Source organism: Bos grunniens, chromosome 24 (assembly GCF_055505025.1).
Source record: "Bos grunniens cultivar Pamir isolate PY7600 chromosome 24, Bosgru_T2T1.0, whole genome shotgun sequence".
Classification (NCBI taxonomy): Eukaryota; Metazoa; Chordata; class Mammalia; order Artiodactyla; family Bovidae; genus Bos; species Bos grunniens.
This window is the reverse complement of record NC_141188.1, coordinates 49,445,506-49,463,765: the sequence shown is the minus strand read 5'-3', so window position 1 is coordinate 49,463,765 and position 18,260 is coordinate 49,445,506. Positions and strand designations below refer to the sequence as shown.

At 46.9% G+C, this 18,260-nt stretch overlaps 1 protein-coding gene and 1 long non-coding RNA gene across 2 annotated transcripts in view; one reads left to right on the top strand and one right to left on the bottom strand.

Moving 5' to 3' along the window:
• The window catches only part of LOC147346240 (uncharacterized), a 244,910-nt gene that overhangs the window by 174,515 nt on the left and 52,135 nt on the right, over nt 1-18,260 (top strand). The gene's annotated exons all lie outside the window — the stretch shown is intronic.
• On the bottom strand, nt 7,929-10,399 carry LOC147346241 (uncharacterized). The gene is made up of 2 exons (XR_015154038.1): nt 9,438-10,399; nt 7,929-8,608 (listed from the first exon to the last, which is right to left on the bottom strand). It is a non-coding gene; the product is annotated as an uncharacterized LOC147346241 (long non-coding RNA).

Below are 18,260 nucleotides of genomic sequence, written 5' to 3'. Positions count from 1 at the left end.
TACCGGAGCTATTAGTAATTGCCCTCTGCTCTTCCCCAGTAGCATATTGGATGCCTTCTGACCTGGAGCTCATCTTCTGGCATCATGTCTTTCTGCCTTTTCATACTGTCCATGGGGTTTGCCATTTCCATCTCCAGTGGACCACATTTTGTCAGAACTCTTCACTATGACCCATAGGTCTTGAGTGGCCCTGCACAGAATGGCTCCTAGCTTCACTAAGTTATGCCATCCCCTTCCCCACGAAAAGGTGTGATCCATGAAGAGGTTAGGACAGAGGAGCCTGGGGTGCTACAGTTCATGGGGTTGCAAAGAGTTGGGCACGGCTTAGCAATTAAAAAACAATAATAAGTAATATGCGTATATCACTACTTTTTCATTTTTTAATTTTAAACATCATTATTTATTGACTTTCATTATAGAAGAGGATGATGTAGCTCTCTCTACCCTAGAGCAACAGTGGGACACATATTTCCCCTAGCCCCATGCTTAGTTCATAACTGTGGTTAGATCAATATACACTGTTTATATTATTGTGGTGATGCATGCTGGTTGCACCTGAGCTATGTAATATATGATTCCCTTTTGGCACAACTTTTTAGTTTTCTCTGGAGTTAATAATTGTCTTTGGTTTTGTTTATGCGTTTGTTTGCTTAGTTTTCTGTGTATTTATCATTAACTCAGCCCAGAATGTTCCCTTAGTTGAATAAATACCTTTCCAGTCCTTCAAAATAAACAAATAAAATAGTAATCTATCAATTTCCCTTGTGGCTCAGTTGGTAAAGAATCTGCCTGCAATTGGGATACCTGGGTTCAAACCCTGGGTTGGGAAGATCCCCTGGAGAAGGAAAAGGCTACCTACTCCAGTACTATGGCCTGGAGAATTCCGTGGACTGTATAGTCCATGGGGTCCCAAAGAGTCAGACATGACTGAATGACTTTCACTGTCAATTTCATCTCCTTATAGAAATTTCTTGGCAAACACTGGACCTGTTCCATTCTTGTCTGGTTGCTCTCCGATACACAGCTATAATTCTGGGATCCTCATGCACCATCTCTTTAAGGAGTCCCTTGCTGCTGCTGCTAAGTCACTTCAGTCGTGTTCGACTCTGTGCAACCCCATAGACGGCAGCCCACTAGGCTCCCCTGTCCCTGGGATTCTCCAGGCAAGAACACTGGAGTGGGTTGCCATGTCCTCCAATGCATGAAAGTGAAAAGTGAAAGTGAAATCGCTCAGTCATGTCTGACTCTTAGCGACCCTGTGGACTGCAGCCCACCAGGCTCCTCCGTCCATGGGATTTTCCAGGCAAGAGTACTGGAGTGGGGTGCCATTGCCTTCTCCAAGGAGTCCCTTACCCTTTCCTGTTTGAAGTCCTATTTCCTGAATCTAATATCTTCTTCCTTCTTGGTATGCTCCCTTGTTTGGATGGAATGCATCCTTTAGCAGCTTCATGAGAAAAGATGCTTGAGGTACTTTCTTCCTCATTTATTCCATTCTTTTTTTTTTTAATTTTTTTACTCTTAAACATAATTAATCACATAAAAATTTCTTAAAATTTGTACATGCAGTTTAACACATAATTACAATGCAAACACCCAAGAAACCACCATCCATGTCAAGAAACCCTAGGAACTCCTGAGAGGTAACTGCTAGCCTTATTTTGTGGTAATACTTTCCTTGGTTTTCTTTTGCCAACTATGTTTTCATCCTAATCATTTAAATTTGCCTGGTTTTGAACCAAATAAAAATGGAATCATTATATGAATATAGATGCAAAAATTCTCAACAAAATATTAGCAAACCAAATCCAAAAACTTGTGAAAATATCATATGCTGCAATCAAGTTGGATTCATCCCAGGGTCACAGGGATGGTTCAACATACGCCAATCAATGTGATACACCATATCGACAAAAGAAAGAACAAAAACCATACGATCACCTCAATAGATGCAGAAAAAGCATTTGATAAAATTCAGTATCCATTCAGTATAAAAGCTCTTATCAAAATGGGTACAGAGGGAACTTATCTCAGCATAATAAAAGCTATTTATGACAAAACCACAGCCAACATAATATACAATGATAAAAAGCTGAAAGCTTTCCCACTGAAATCTGGAACAAGAACAAGGATCCCACTCTCACCATGTTCTATTCAACATAGTATTGGAGGGCCTAGTCAGAGCAATCAGACAAGAAAAAGAAATAAAAGGTATCCAAATTGGAAGAGAAGAGGTAAAATTGTCATTATATGCAGATGACGTGATACTGCATAGAGAAAACCCTAAAGATTCCACTACTAGAAATTACTAGAACTGATAGATGAATTCAGCAAGGTGGCAGAATACAAGGGTAACGTACAGAAATCTGTTGCATTTCTTTATACTAACAATGAAATATCAGAAAGGGAAAGTAAAAAAAAAAAAAACTTTTAAAATTGTATTTAAAAAGACAGAAGTATAAGGACAAATGAATAAGTTCACCCTTATAAGTGGAAGATTTAAGCACACTTCTCTCAATAGTTGATAAAATGGACCAAAAAGTTAATAACCTAATGGAAGACTTGAAAAAATTAATCAACATGCTTAAAAGTTAATCAACATGCTTGATGTAGTGGCCATATGCGGAACCCTGTGCTCAGCACTTGAGAATGCATATGCTCCTCAAGCACACATGGGTAATTCACCAAGCCAAACTTGTATGAGGTCACATACAAGGCTCAGCCCATCATGAAAAACCAAGATGTGGAAAAAGTATATGAGGTACTACTAACTATTATTTTAGCAGGTAAATAAACATATGTATACGTCTATATCCACCTGATGCGAAGAGCTGACTCATTTGAAAAGACCCTGATGCTGGGAAAGATTGAAGGCGGGAGGAGAAGGGGATGACAGAGGATGAGATGGTTGGATGACATCACCGACTCGATGGACATGAGTTTGAGCAAGCTCCGGGAGTTGGTGATGGAAAGGGAAGCCTGGTGTGCTGCAGTCCATGGGATTCCAAAGAGTTGGACACGACTGAGTTACTGAACTAAACTGATATGTATTAGCAGGCATAAAGTATTTCCGGAAGACTTAACAAAAAAACTTCACAGACTTTTTTTTTATGAGGAAGAAGATGGGTTAGGATTGGACAGAGACCTAATTTTCATCATGTATATGTTTCTTTTTTAATTTTTTCTAACTTTGTTGTGTCTTCCTTTTTATTAGAATCATAAATTAAAAATATATTTAGGTAGTTGTAAGAAAAAGTTTTAAGAAAATGCAGTTTTTACAAAATGATTTGCTGCCGTATATAGTAAACTGCTGTAAGCTTAAGGAAAGACCAGTTTGCTGTGGCTTAGTGGAGTTGCAGGAAACTCCAGGAAGAAGAGATTTTTACTGGATTTTGAGATCTGGGTAACATTCGAATTGGGAGAGAGAGGTAGTACACTCTAAACCTCTGGAAGCAATTCCACTGAGACTCATGTATTGTGATCAATGGCCCTGGAAACTGACACATGGAAGGGACCCTCACTGGCACAGATTGCTATTAAAAGCAGTAGAATGGAGACAATGACCAAGGTGGATGACACTGATGCAACAATTCTCAAAGGAAAAGCTAACCCCACGTGGGAGCTCCAAGGTGGCAAGTTCAATAAATGGACTTCTGTTCCTTCTGAGCCCACAAGCATCCTTCCTTCTCTCTGCAGTTGTTGAGATAATTAACATTTCCCTTTATGGAAGAAGCACAGGTGAACATCAGCCTCTCCCAGAAACCATGAAGACTCTTTGGAAGACGACACCTAGACCTTGATTTTCAAAGCTGTCCATTTGGTTGTGCCTGGGCTTCTGAGTACAGATGAGTGTTTAACAAGTATCCTTAACTCTAGAAAGTACTGGGGAAGGCAGGTGGCATCCAGCCAGCTAGGACAAGACTGCTAATGTAGGTGGTGAAATAGCACTAGCTCTTCCCAGTGCAGTTATCTTCCCATTAGAATATCCATGGGGATCGAGGAAGGGAAGGAAGGGGGTTTTGTCTTTGTTAGAGCTTCTCTGTATTAGAGCTTCCATCCTGGCATTCAAACTCTTTCACAATCTGTTTTTCTTTCCCATTTAGCATTCCCCACTGCCCCTACCTCCTGTCTCACCTCTTTGCCCACCTGCCTTGGTTGTGTTTATTATTGTGCCATTGTTTATACCCCCTACACCCAACCAGTCAGCTAGGGTGGGGAGTGGTGGTGATGTACAAATGATAACAGCATTTACCTGTTCTCAATTTATTTTACATCTTTACTGGGGTACTGGGATAAGATTTGAGAGATATGTGAAACTGAAATTGTAATTGGTTCATGATTGGGAGAAAGCATGGACTTCCTTGATAGCTCAGTTGGTAAAGTATCCGCCTGCAATGCAGGAGACCCCAGTTCAATTCCTGGGTTGGGAAGATCCACTGGAGAAGCCTAGGCTACCCACTCCAGTATTCTTGGGCTTCCCTTGTGGCTCACCTGGTAAAGAATCCACCTGCAATGTGGGAGACCTGTGTTCGATCCTTGGGTTGGGAAGATCCCCTGGAGAAGGGAAAGGCCACCCACTCCAGTATTCTGGCCTGGAGAATTCCATGGACTGTATAGTCCATGGGGTCACAAAGAATTGGACACAGCTGAGCAACTTTTACTCTCACTCTCCCTGGGAGAAAGATGGTAGAATGGAAAGTTAGTTTCAGTTCAGCCACTGACTTAGTGTGTTTCCAATCATGGCTGCAAAATTAATTTCCAACCTCTCACCAAATTATTTACCCCCAAAACTTAACTTAAAACAACCGTCCATTTTATTTTTATCTCATGATTTTGTGGGTCAGGAATTTGGATGGAACTCAGCTGATTGATTTCTCTGCTCCATGTGACATCGACTGAGGTCATACTGTGGTACTTGGCTACAAGATGGGCTGGTCTATATGGTGTCCGAGATGGTTTCACATGTATGTATGGCATCTAGAAGTTTGAAATCAAGGTATCAGTAGGTATATTCTCCCTCTGAAGGCCCTAAGGACGGATTCTTCTTTTTTAATTTTTAAAATGATTTATTCTTCGAGGCCGCACCATGTGGTATGTGGGATCTTAGTTCTCCAACTAGGGACTGAAGCTCTGCCTCCTGCATAAGGAACATGGAGTCGTAACCACTGGACCACCAGGGGAGTCCTGGGAGGGATCCTTGTTTGCTTCTGGCCTCTGGTGGTTGCCAGCAGCCCTTGGCATTTCTTGGCTATAGATGCATCACTTGAGTCTCTGCCTCCATGTTCACATGGGCCTCTCCCCTGGGTACCCTCTTCTTATAAGGATGCCAGTCATACTGGGTTTAGGGCCCACCCTGATCCAATATGACCTCGGCTTAACTTGATTAAGTCTGTAATTACTCTATTTCCAAATAAAGTCACATTCACAGGTTTCAGCTAAACATGAAATTGGGGGCACACTATTCAATATCAGGGTGGGCTGGAAGGTTGGGCTCCATGTGACCACGCTGGTGGGGCATCTCGGGGTAGCTGTGCTTCCTAGGGCTGGCTCTGGGCTCAGGAGACTGCCCCAAGAGACCCACATGGAAGCCTCAAAGCTTCTTATGATCCGTCCTTGGTGGTCACAGGATGTCATTTGACCACATTGCATTGGCCATCAGTAAGGCCAGTTCATATTCAAGGGGATTAGACCCCCTCTTGACAAAAGAAATATCAAAGAATTTGTATCCATTTTAACCTGCCACACTGTGTGATCTTTATGGAGGCTCCTGTCCCATGTACCATGGTAGGTATTTTCACACTTTTTACCTCACTTAAGTCTCCTGATCATTCCGAGTTAGGTTTTGCTCACTCTTCATGTAGGAAGACCAATCGAGAGATTCTCTGTAACTTGTTCAGAGTCACACAGCTAGTGAACCATGGAGCTGAGATTTGAACTCATGGCTATCCCATCCTAAAGCATCCTCCTTCCAGAACATCACCCTGGAAAGAGAAGAGAGCTAACTCCTGCTGGTACCAGAAGCATTGGGATGGCATGAATATGAGGCTCTCGTGCTCATGCCATCATGGGCATTGCATCAGGGACTGTAACCACTGCTGCTGCGCTTACAGTTCAATCGTGTCCAACTCTGTGCAACTCTATGGACTATAGCCCGCCAGGCTCCTCTGGCCATGGGATTCTCTAAGCAAGAATACTGGAATGGGTTGCTATACCCTCCTCCAGGGGATCTTCCCGACCCAGGGATCAAACCCAGATCGCCTGCACTGCAGGCATTGTAACCACAGCAGCAGTATATTTTCCCCGGGTCCAATTCCCCCACCCCCCCGCCCCCCCCCCCCCGCCGTAGGGGCATGGCTTGACCGCTACTGAGATAGGAAGAGGAACAACCTTTAAAAAAATGGCATAGCTGTTGAGGACACACCATTAACTGTTTAGAACCAGCCAGGTCTTAGATGGCAGATGAGTCAACTTCAACTAGACTTTAAACTGCCTTATTACAGATCAACAGGCTAAATGACATGCTTAACAGTGCCATGACAGTTCTAAGGCTAGCCATGTAAGGCCAGAAAGTGGGTGGTGCCCGTTCCTGGCAATCCCCACCCCTCTTCAAGACAACTGGAATAATAATCCCAGGCATTAGCCTATGAAATTACCTAGCCCATAAAAACTAACCACCCAATATTTGGGGGCCTATTCCCTTTTGAGATGCTTTATACTCCCTCTGTGGAGTGTGTTCCTTCCGGGGCCATTCTCCGTTTCTGAGACAGATCACGTTCCATCTATGGAATGTTGTTGTTCAGTCACTCAGTCGCGTCCGACTCTTTGTGACCCCATGGACTGCAGCACGCCAGGCTTCCCTGTCCTTCACCATCTCCCGGAGTTTGCTCAAACTCATGTCCATTGAGTCAGTGATGCCATCCAACCGTCTCATCCTCTGTCTCTCCTTTCTCCTCTTGCCCTCAACCTTTCCCAGTGTTAGGGTCTTTTCCAGTGAGTCAGTTCTTCACATCAGGTGGCCAAAGTATTGGAGTTTCAGCTTCAGCATCAGTCCTTCCAATGAATATTCAGGACTAATTTCCTTTAGGATTGACTGGTTGAATCTCCTTGCCATCCAAGGGACTCTCAAGAGTCTTCTCCAACACCACAGTTTAAAAGCATCAATTCTTTGATGATCAGCCTTCTTTATGGTTCAACTCTCATATACATACATGACTACTGGAAAAACCATAGCTTTGACTACACAGACCTTTGGAATGTCCTTATGGAATGTATGTCTGTGGGATGTATATCTCTATCTCTAAATAAATCTTCATCGTCTTTACTGTGGCTCACTCTTGGATTCTTTCCTGTGTGAAACCAAGAACCCACACTTGGTGGCCTGTCCCAGGGACTCACCTGAGACCTGGGATGTAACCATCCTCTCATGCCCCACTTTTTCCTGCAACACTATGACATTCGCCCCTTCCCCTCTTCCAGCAGCTCTTAGGATTCTTTGATATGACTGTTGGCATCCCTCACTGTGTGTAATGAGCCTCCTCCAGGTGGGGCTCCTGCATGTCAGGTCCCCTGGCTCTGCGACCCCTGGCAGCCTTCCTTAACTCTCCCTCTTTGCCCTGAGTCTAGATGAGGTCACTCTGTGGGCAGGGCCTGTGGAGGTGGCACACCCTAGTGTGGCCGGGGGTGACGGCTCCATGGTGCTGGTCTCAGGCTGGCCTCTGGCAGGGACCCACTGGCAGCTCACGTCCCTGCACTGGATGTGGTGATGTCCCCATCTTCCCCCACGCCCATCCCCTCACTGGTCTGGCGGGTTCACTTCAATTCCCTTCAGCAAACATGTTATGAGTACCAGCCATGGCCAAACTCTGTCCCACCCACAGAGACAGCACACCTGCCACGGTGCTGGGAAACTAGGAAGAGTCCTGAAGCATCACTTTAGTCAATTTGGTTTAATTTTAAGGGGGAAACTGAGGACCAGAGGGGAGAAGGAATACACAGAAATTTAACCAGAGAGTCAGAGAGTCATGGTTTAAGCTCAGCTAACTTGCTATCCAGTCCAGGGTTGCTTTCCCAATGTTTTGGTTCCCACTCCGTGCGGCTTCTGGCGGGGTCGGGCAGACATTCCCGGAGCACTTGTACAGTGAGTCAGCCGAGGGTCCTTGACTAGGGGACCCGCAGGGCTCCGTGGTGAGGAGGCGGGGGAGGAGGCTTCCAAGCCTTCTTCAGGGGGGAGTTGTTTGATGAGCCTGTGAGAAGGAATGTTGATTCCTGCCCTGAGTTTCTCTTTATTGCTAATCTGCACAAAGAAACGTTAATGATTTTAATTACGGGGTTGGGTTAATACATCATGTAAATGATTTTATTTAGAAAATGCAAACTAATCCCCTTTGCAGAAAGACTCTGTCTGTGGACCCTCCCATCTGCTTGCCTGGCTGGGTGGAGGGAGGCTGTGGGGGTGAGAGCCTCCCAGGCTGCTCCCTGCTTCCGGGAGGCAGAGCTGGGCAGGCTGCAGTGCAGGACACATGCCCCACCACGTGGAGGCCCGAAGGGAAGGCTGGAGCAGCAGGGCTGGCCCTCAGCCGCAGCGGGCAGGGCAGCTCCCCAGACTGAAGGCCTGTGCGGGAGACAGACAGTCTCGGGGGCTGAACGCCCTCCCCCCAACCGCCCTCCCCCCACCAGCCCTCCCCTTTTCTCCCAGCCTCCCATTTCCCCCCACTCCCTGCTATGGACTCTTGGACACTTCCCGCCAACAGAGCTGATTATTCCTCAATTTGTTCCAACCTGAAAATAAAGACAGATAAAGTGAAAATATTCCGGGAACAATGCCAAGCCAAAGGCATTAAATTATTAAGCGATCTCTATCTGAGTAATGGATTTATGCCCTTTAACAACTTTAAAAGAAATATAATGTTTTTCAATACCCTCTTTTAGGGAACTTCTTATAAATGAACTGTCCGTTTTATTAGTATTAAAGGAAATGGGGATTGAATCAGAGCTTCGAGGGTGGGTGATTATCTGCAGATTTCTCCTTAGAACTGGGGAAATTAACAGCACGGACTAATCCACACTTCTTTTTTTTAAAGGGCACTTTACACGACACTGTACAGTAAATTGGAAAATGTATAACTATCCATCAAAGTAAATCTTGGGAATAAAATAATTAGAAACCACACAAGCATGGCCAGGGAAGATTGGAGCTAAAATTAGACTCTGTGTGGCTGTTTCTGGATGTCGCCAGAGTTGGCGCTGGTGTCAATGGGGCAGGAGCGGGTGCGCGAGCAGGAAGGAAGCTGGAGTTGGGGCGAGCTGCCCAGGCAGGCGAGAGGGCTTGGGGGGCATTTGAGGGGTGGCAGATTGGAGGGGGATGAACAGGGCATTTTGACTATAATCTGGCAGCTTCCTTGTTCTCCCCCGTCCCTTCCCCTGACCCTGGCTGTCTTTACCTCCAATCTGGCCGGCTCTTCCGGGCTGCTGTTTCCAGATGGTCTGAAGGTCTGTGGCCGCCCCTGCAGAGCCAGATGGATTCTTTCTGGGAGGGGGAAGGGGTAAAGGAAGGGGGAAGAAGTATCCTTGTTGTTAAGCCTAGAGTGTGTGTGTGTGAGTGTGTGGAAGTGAGTGTGTGTGTGTGTGAGAATGTATGTATGTGAGTGTGTATGGATGTGTGAGTGTGTATGGATGTGTGTGTGCATGAGTGTGTGTGTGTGTGGATGTGAGTATGTGTGTGTGTGTGGATGTGTGTGTATGTAAGTGAGTATGTGTGTGTGGGTGTGAATATGTGTGTGAGTGTGTATGGATATGTGTGTGAGAATGTATGTGTGTGAGTGTGTATGGATGTGTGAGTGTGTGTGGATGTGTGTGTGTGCATGAGTGTGTGTGTGTGTGGATGTGAGTATGTGTGTGTGTGTGGATGTGTGTGGATGTGAGTATGTGTGTGTGGGTGTGAATATGTGCGTGAGTGTGTATGGATATATGTGTGAGAATGTATGTGTGAGTGTGTGTGGATATGATATGTGTGTTTATGGGTGTGTGTGTACGTGTGTGAGTGTGTGTGTGTGAGTGTGTGTGTATGTGTGTGAGATTGTATGGATGTGTGTGTGTGTGTGGATGTGTGTGTGTGTATAGATGTGAGTGTGTGTATGTATGTGTGTGAGTGTGTGTGGATGTGTGTGTGTGAATGTGTGTGTGAGTGTGTGGATGTGAGTGTGTGTATAGATGTGAGTGTGTGGGCGTATGAGCATGTATTAGTGGAGGCATAGCTGTGCGCGTGCATGTGTACACCTGTGGGTGTGCACGTCTGTGTGTGTGTGTCCAGTGCCCTCTGAGCTGGAACCTCTGTCTTTGGTTTTACTCCTGCTCAGAGTCTCCTGACTCCTGGCCTCTGAGGAGGTTGTGGGTGGGCAGTGGGCGGCACCACTACTCACCAGGGCCGCTCCTGCCCTTCCTGCCTCAGCCTCCCCCCTTGGCAACCACTGTCAAGCCAGAGGGTGGGGTGGGGTGGTGAGGAGGGGGCTGACCCGGGAGGAGGAGGCAGAGGTGAGCAAAGGACAGAAGAGGCCCTGCCTCCCCCTCCCAGCCCACTACAACCCCTGCCCAGATACCAGAAGGCCAGCAGCCCCACATCCTCAACTGGGCAAGGTCCCAGGGTTGCCTGTGCGAGGCAGAGGGCACACAAGGGCCCGGGGTCGCCCGTGCCAGGCAGAGGGCACACAAGGGCCCGGGGTCACCCGTGCCAGGCAGAGGGCACACAGAGCCCTCTCCTCAGGAAGCAGGGCTAGGAGGATTTCTTCTCAGGCTCAGAATGAACTCGCCCATGGTCAGAACCAGCAAGTAGCCTTGGAAATCTTCTAGCCCCTCCTCCCATGGTACAGATGAAGAAACCAAGGCCCAGGGAGGTGGGACACAATTAACACCTTGGCTAATATGATTGTTGCTGCTACTTATTGCCCAAGGCCATACTTTCCTGGATGGTTCTTCTCCCTGGGCTGAGGAGCCACACGCTTGGAGAACACTGCCCACCCATCCACCCTTGCTTCCTGGCAAGCTCTTCACTCGTGGAGAGGCTGGAAGCCTCTTCTGGTTCCCTGAGGGGCCCTCCAGAGCCTTCTCAGCCCTCGCACCTGCCTCCTTGGTGTATGTTCCTCTCCTCCCATTGCTACAGCACAGCGCCTCACCGGTTTGCCCTCCCTCCTCAAGCCAGCTGTTCAAACTGGGCTTCATCTGTGGAAGAAGAAGCTGTGCCCGTAGATGTCCTGCTCGTTACAATGTTTCAACTCCTGCTCTCTCATTTTGTGAGGGAGAGGAGAGGGAAGGGGCACCCGTTCACTCGCCATGTCTGCAAGTTTTATAATACCTCCCAGGTAGCATTTTTCTTTGTGGCTTTCTAAAATACGTATTTATTTATTTACTGTATTTGGCTGCACTGGGCCTTACTTTCAGCGCGTGGGACCTTTAGTTGTGGCACATGAACCCTTAGTGTGGCATGTGGGATCTGACCAGGGCTTGAACCCAGGCCCCTGCGCTGGGAACGCGGAGTCTGTGCCACTGGTCCACCCATAAAGTTACCTCTGTTTTTTATACTTTTTTCTTTTCCTGATTTTCCTATTTCTCCCTTTAGTCACTAGAAAGCAAAGACTAGTCTAATGAAAATCTGATAGCCGAGCAGAGTTTAATAAAATGGAGCGTCTGTTTAACTATGGTCTGAAAGAATTAGCCAAGGATTAGGTTTCAGGCAATAATAATAAAAATAATAAACAATGTAAGTATTGACACTGTTAGGATAACTTGAAGTATCTGTGGCAAGGGGGAAGCTAGTAGCAAGCAGACTGATGCAATCTGAAGATAATTCATGGTGTTTGGAAGAGGCCATTACAAGTAAGACCATGACATGTGCCTTTCCTTCTTAGTGACTGGAAAAAGAAAAGGGAAGTTGCTCAGTCAGTCGTGTCCTACTCTTTGCAAACCCAAGGACTGTAGCCTACCAGGCTCCTCCGTCCATGGAATTTTCCAGGCAAGAGTACTGGAGTGGGTTGCTATTTCCTTCTCTAGGGGACCTTCCCGACCCAGGGATCGAACCTGGGACTCCTGCATTGCAGGCAGACGCTTTACCATCTGAGCCACCAGGGAAGCCCTGGAGAACTGGAGATTTATGAATTATCTTCAGATAATTATCTTATTATTATCTTATTACCTTATATTATTATTATAATATTATATATTATTATTATATTATATGTAATATATTAATGTATAATAATTACAATCATATCATATCATATTAATATAACATTATATTATAATATTGTTGTTATATAATTATAATATAATTATAATATATTACAATATTAATATATTATCTTATATCTTATATGTTATTATCTTATAATTATCTTCAGATTGCATCAGTCTGCTTGTTCTTAGCTTCCCCCTTGCCACAGGTACTTCAAGTCATCCTAACAGTGTCAGTACTTACATTGTTTATTATTATTATTATTATTGCCTGAAACCTATGCTATGCTATGCTAAGTCACTTCAGTCATGTCCGACTCTGTGTGACCCCATAGACGGCAGCCACCAGGCTCCCCCGTCCCTGAGATTCTCCAGGCAAGAACACTGGAGTGGGTTGCCATCTCCTTCTCCAATGTATGAAAGTGAAAAGTGAAAGCAAAGTCACTCAGTCGTGTCCGACTCCTAGTGACCCCATGGACTGCAGCCCACCAGGCTCCTCCATCCATGGGATTTTCCAGGCAAGAGTACTGGAGTGGGGTGCCATTGCCGTCTCCGGCCTGAAACCTAATTCGTGGCTAATTCTTTCAGACCATAGTTAGTGACTGGAGAACTGGTCAAAAGGGGAATGGGTTGAGCTGGTTCACCCACAAACTCTCAGAAATGTAAAGGCACCTGCCCCAAATGGTGGAGCTAGCATCTCTCTCTTCTCCGATTGTACATGGAACACTGGCCTTTTAATTCCCAAATGCCTGTCCAACCTCCTGGCCTAGTCAGCTGTGCTTGGGCTCTTCTGAGGGTGGCTCTCCTCAGATCTGGAGACAGAGAGGGGGTGCTGTCTCTGTGCTTTTGGGTACAGAGTGGAGTGCTAACGATCTGGACGAGGACAGTCACTCTCTCAGGGAACACAGACTGGCCACTACTCTGGACGAAGCCCCATATGGCACCTGGAGGATGGGAGGGTATACGACATACATGCTTTGCCCACAGGTACTTCCAGTGACGGTGGGGAAGGGGTCATGCACATACAATTTAAAATCCTTGGCCCTCGGTGTTAGGGAAGCGCTTCCATAGTCCACCGCTTCCTGCCCTGCTGTTCAAAAGCCTTTGACTGAGATGTACGTCCCCTTAACAGACATGTCAGTTGGTGTGTTCGTTTAAGGACCAAGAGATTGGGAGCAAGTGGGAAGAAAGATGGGAGAAGAGGGTAGCCGTTTGCGATTGTTGAGAAGGCAATGGAAACCCACTCCAGTACTCTTGCCTGGAAAATCCCATGGATGGAGGAGCCTGGTAGGCTGCAGTCCACGGGGTCACTAGGAGTCGGACACGACTGAGCGACTTCACTTTCACTTTTCACGTTCATGCATTGGAGGAGGAAATGGTAACCCACTCCAGTGTTCTTGCCTGGAGAATCCCAGGGATGGAGGGGCCTGGTGGGTTGCCATCTATGGGGTTGCACAGAGTCGGACACGACTGAAGCGACTTAGCAGCAGCAGCAGCAGTCCCAATCACAAGCCCAACCTATATTCTGCTGAAAGTGTTTCATATATATATAAAATGAAAGTAGTTGCCTGAGTTAATAAAGTATATGGGATCCTTTAATGATTTCATTATAATTGCCCTTTACTGTGTAGAGTATGTATTAGTCTGTGTACTCAGTCACTTCAGTCATGTCTGACTCTTTGTGACCGTATGGACTGCAGCCCACCAGGCTCCCCTGTCCATGGGATTCTCCAGGCAGGGATACTGAGTGGCTTGCCGCGCCCTCCTCCAGGGATCCTCCCGACTCAGGGATCGAGCCTGCATCTCTTCCATCTCCCACATTGGCAGGTGGGTTCTTTACCAGTAGAGCCACCTGGGAAGCCCATTAGTTTGTTGAGCTGTTTACTGAGCATTTACTATGTGGCAAGTGTTGTGCAAAGTGTGTAGTTTAATAAACATTATCTGTAGTCCACAACAACTCTGAATAGTGTCCGTGATTATCCCCAGTTTATAAATAAGGAGAAAGACCTGACAAGGTTAGTGGACGTGCCCTCAGCCAGTCAGCAGCAGTGCTGACCTTGATACGAGCTCTTACTGGAACTAAGACTTGCTGTGATTTAAAAATTGGCTTACTCGACAGAGCCCCTCATAACTCAAATGTTCTGGAAAACTGTTCTTACCATGGCTGCCTCCGGTGAAGTACAGAGGCGCCCTGGGAACCTGACACCGTGTGGCCATTTGCTCCAGGGCGGAGGCCAGCAGGGTGTCCGCTGTCCCCCTTTGCTTTCTGCCCTCTCTGTGAGGCCCTCCCTGTGGCCCCAGCGTCTACTTGCTGCTTCTGCCTACGCTCTTCTTGTGCTGATGGCAGCTCCTTTCTCCCATCATTTGGTTCTCCTCAATTTTATTTCATCAGATCTAGTGTTTTGAGGTTTCTCCATTGATTCTAGGTTTGTGACTCTCGTGGACTTTCATAAAGTTGATGTAGGATGCTGGATGAATAGGTTATTAGTGTAAATGCATCTGGGTCCTCTATCACTTAGAAAACGAAGTTAGCAATAGAGATCATAAACAATAGTGGCTTAAATCAGGGGTCCCCAATCTCCAGGATCTAATGCCCAATGAGCTGAGATGGAGCTGATGTAATAATCATAGAAATAAAGTGCACAATAAATTTAATGTGCTTGAATCATCCCAAAATCATGCCCCCTACCCCTGGTCTGTGGAAAAACTGTCTTGCATGAAACTGGTCTCTGGTGCCAAACAGGTTGGGGAGTGCTGTCTTAAGCAATTTCAAAAAAATATTTTTTTCCAGTAAAGAAAGCCAAAAAATAGGCAGTTTGGGGCCAGCATGAAATAGTCACAGTTATATGGGATTTTTATCACACCATTCCACCATCCTTACCATCTTCATGGCCCAAGATGGCTACTGCAGCTCCACCTGATGTGACTCTTCATGAGCTTTTATGTGAACCCCTGGGCTTCCCTGGTGGTTCAGATGGTAAAGAATCTGCCTGCAATATGAGAGACCTGGGTTCAATCCTTGGGTTGAGAAGATCCCCTGGAGAAGGAAATGGCTACCCACTCCAGTATTCTTGCCCAGAGAATTCCATGGACAGAGGAGCCTGGTGGGCTACAGTCCTTGGGGTCTCAAAGAGTCGGACACAACGGAGCAACTAACACTGTGTGAACCCCCCAGAAAACTGCTACATATATCCTGTTAGCCACCTCCGTCTGTAAGGCTGACTTAGCAATGTAATTTTTTCAGGTAGGTAAGTCACCCAGGTTTCTAAGTCATAAGGGAAGAAAGATTATTAGGTCAGAAAACAGCAGTCTCTAAATCAGATCCTCTCCCTGAAAACCCCCTGTTTTCAGGGACTGAAGAAGAGAGTAAGCAATTCTCCCATTTTATAGATGCAAAAGTTGAGACTAAAGAAGTTTAAGTGACAACGTCATAGTAGCAGAATGGGGACTAAGACCTGGGACTTCTGGTCACTTCTTCGGCTAGCTCAATGAAGAGCTAAGCCGGGATGCCATTTCCACAACTCCTACCCCCACACACATCCGCATGTGTGCATATGTGTGACAAGGGTCTGTCGGTAAAATAACTCATTACAGTGTGTTCAAGTGGGAAAAACTGTTCTAGAACCAGGGCCCCCTTCCCCCGCCCTCTCTCCTGCGAAAGCTGGTTAACTGGATATCTCTTAGACATGTGCTGCCTGCTGGTTTGCTGATTGGTGGTGTGGGCGAGCCAGGGAGCCTGGGGTTGAAGCCCTCGGGTTTCTAGAATAGGTTAATGATGGTGATTAGAAGGGATGTGGTGGGGAAGTGCCTTACTTCCTATCCTGATCCTGCTGCCTCTGTTGGGGTCTCTGCTGGGCCAAAACCATCACTGCTGGGTCTCAGGGCTGACCCTTGAGACACTGCTTGGTCTCCAGGCTGCTCTGACCCTGCGACCCTTCCACAGCCCCAGTGTAAAACCATCCTCCAGCTCTTCCCTTGGGAAACAGAGAAGTTCTTTTGTCCAGGAGCCCAGCTGTAATCACATGCAGTTACTGGGCTGGGATCTTCCTGTCAATTTAGTCTTCAGAACTCTTTTTTTTTTTTTTTTTAATGCGCTGGCACAGAGCCTGAACTTGGGGTTGGCTATCTCAGAATGCAGCTCAAGGCTGGCAGTCTCAGAGGCAGGGCCCTCTGGACCAAGATGTTCTAGCTCTATATCTGCCTCCTCCCCTCCCCTTTTCAGATTTCTAGCTGCTTCCCCTGGAGTTCTTTATGGTGCTGAGCCCAGGGTGTAGGGTTTGCAGAGCTGGTTGCTTGCTAGTTCCCATGGAGGGATGAGAAAGCTGAAGGAGATTCTTTCTCATGCCCTTCTCAAGTAAAGGGGGCTGCTTGTAAAGTCTAGTAATGGTTCTGTGTCAGTTACATTTATACATATTGGAACAGGCATAGTCCCTTGTGCCCTGTGTCTGTGTGGGAAGGCCCTCACCTTCCCTTGGAAACCTGGGGTTTGGAGAATTGCTCTGGCTGGAGTAAGAGGTAGGGATGGAGGGGCATCCAGGACCGCTTTGGGTAAAGCCCCTGCTTCCCCAACCCTGGATTTTCTCACCTGAGAGATGGGGATGACATCATGACCACCTGCCTTAGTTACATCCTAGGATGGCTAAGAAGAAACAGACATGCAATCTGTACAAAGATGGTCCTAAATCCTGTGCAAAGATGGTCCTGCTCTCAGCACACTCTTTCATCGTCCTCTCTTTGACTGCAGTCCCCTGCTGGGCAAGCATCTCACACATCTCACAAGGTCATCCAGGTGGGGAGTTGGCAGGGAGGGCAGGGAGCTGACCCTAGAGCCCAGCCTGTTTCTCAAGTCAAGGATGCAGCCTTGACTGCATCCTGGGCTCACTGCGTGCTTGCTCGTGGCAGGGCAGAGGGAAGAATAAAGGAAACATACAGTAGGGACTTGAGATTGGGGTGGGATCGTGGGGAAAGTGAGAGGTGGTGGGGGAGGTAAGACGCACACAGCCAGTAAGTGGTCCCCTTGCCAGTTACTGACGTGCAAGGTGAGTTACTGTAGCCTTCTGTCCCTCCATGTTCTCCACTGGAAAACGGAATCAATGGTAATATTTGTTTCACTGGGTTATTCCAAGGATTCAGTTCAGTCAGTTCAGTTGCTCAGTTGTGTCCGACTCTTTCCAACCCCCGGACTGCAACACGCCAGGCCTCCCTGTCCATCACCAACTCCAGTTCACTCAAACTCATGTCCATTGAGTCAGTGGTGCCATCCAACCATCTCATCCTCTGTCATCCCCTTCTCCTCCCACCTTCAATCTTTCCCAGAAACAGGGTCTTTTCAAATGAGTCAGCTCTTCGCATCAGGTGGCCAAAGTATTGGAGTTTCAGCTTCAACACCAGTCCTTCCAATGAATGTTCAGGACTGATTTCCTTTAGAATTAAATGAACTTAGAAAAGTTAGCACTTAGAAAAGTACATGACACTTATAACTTCTCACTATCACTATTGCTGGCTCTTGGTGGGTTTATTTTCCCACACAGTAGGGCAGAGGCCCTCTGAACCTGGATTTAAGGCTGGATTGTGGGTAAGAATCTGAAAGTTGGGACCCTGGGTACCTGGGACATAAGGATGGCATGCAGGTGAAAATCTAAGCTCTGTGGGTTGACCCTTGGCAGTCTGGGTTGTGAGCTATGTCCCCCTCATTCAGCGCAGTGTCTAGCACTCAGATGCTCAATAAATACTTGTTGCTTAGAGTTCTCCTTGCTCTGCCCCCATGTGTAGGGAGGAAAGAAGGCATTGCCACTGTCTGAGCCAGAGCCCAGCATCACTGAGCAAGTTCCAGACTCGCACCCCAGATGTGGGTGCTGGGATTGCAGCCTTGGCTTACTAGCTCTTGGCTGATGTGTATTAATTCAGCTCCTCTCCGCCCTGGCCTGTGTCTGATTTGGATAAGATCCAAACAGCGCTTGCTCTAGACCAAACCAGTCTGTGAGTGAACCTAACTGTGCTGATTTCAGAGGGAGCTGGGCTGGTGGCTGAGTGCAGGTGCT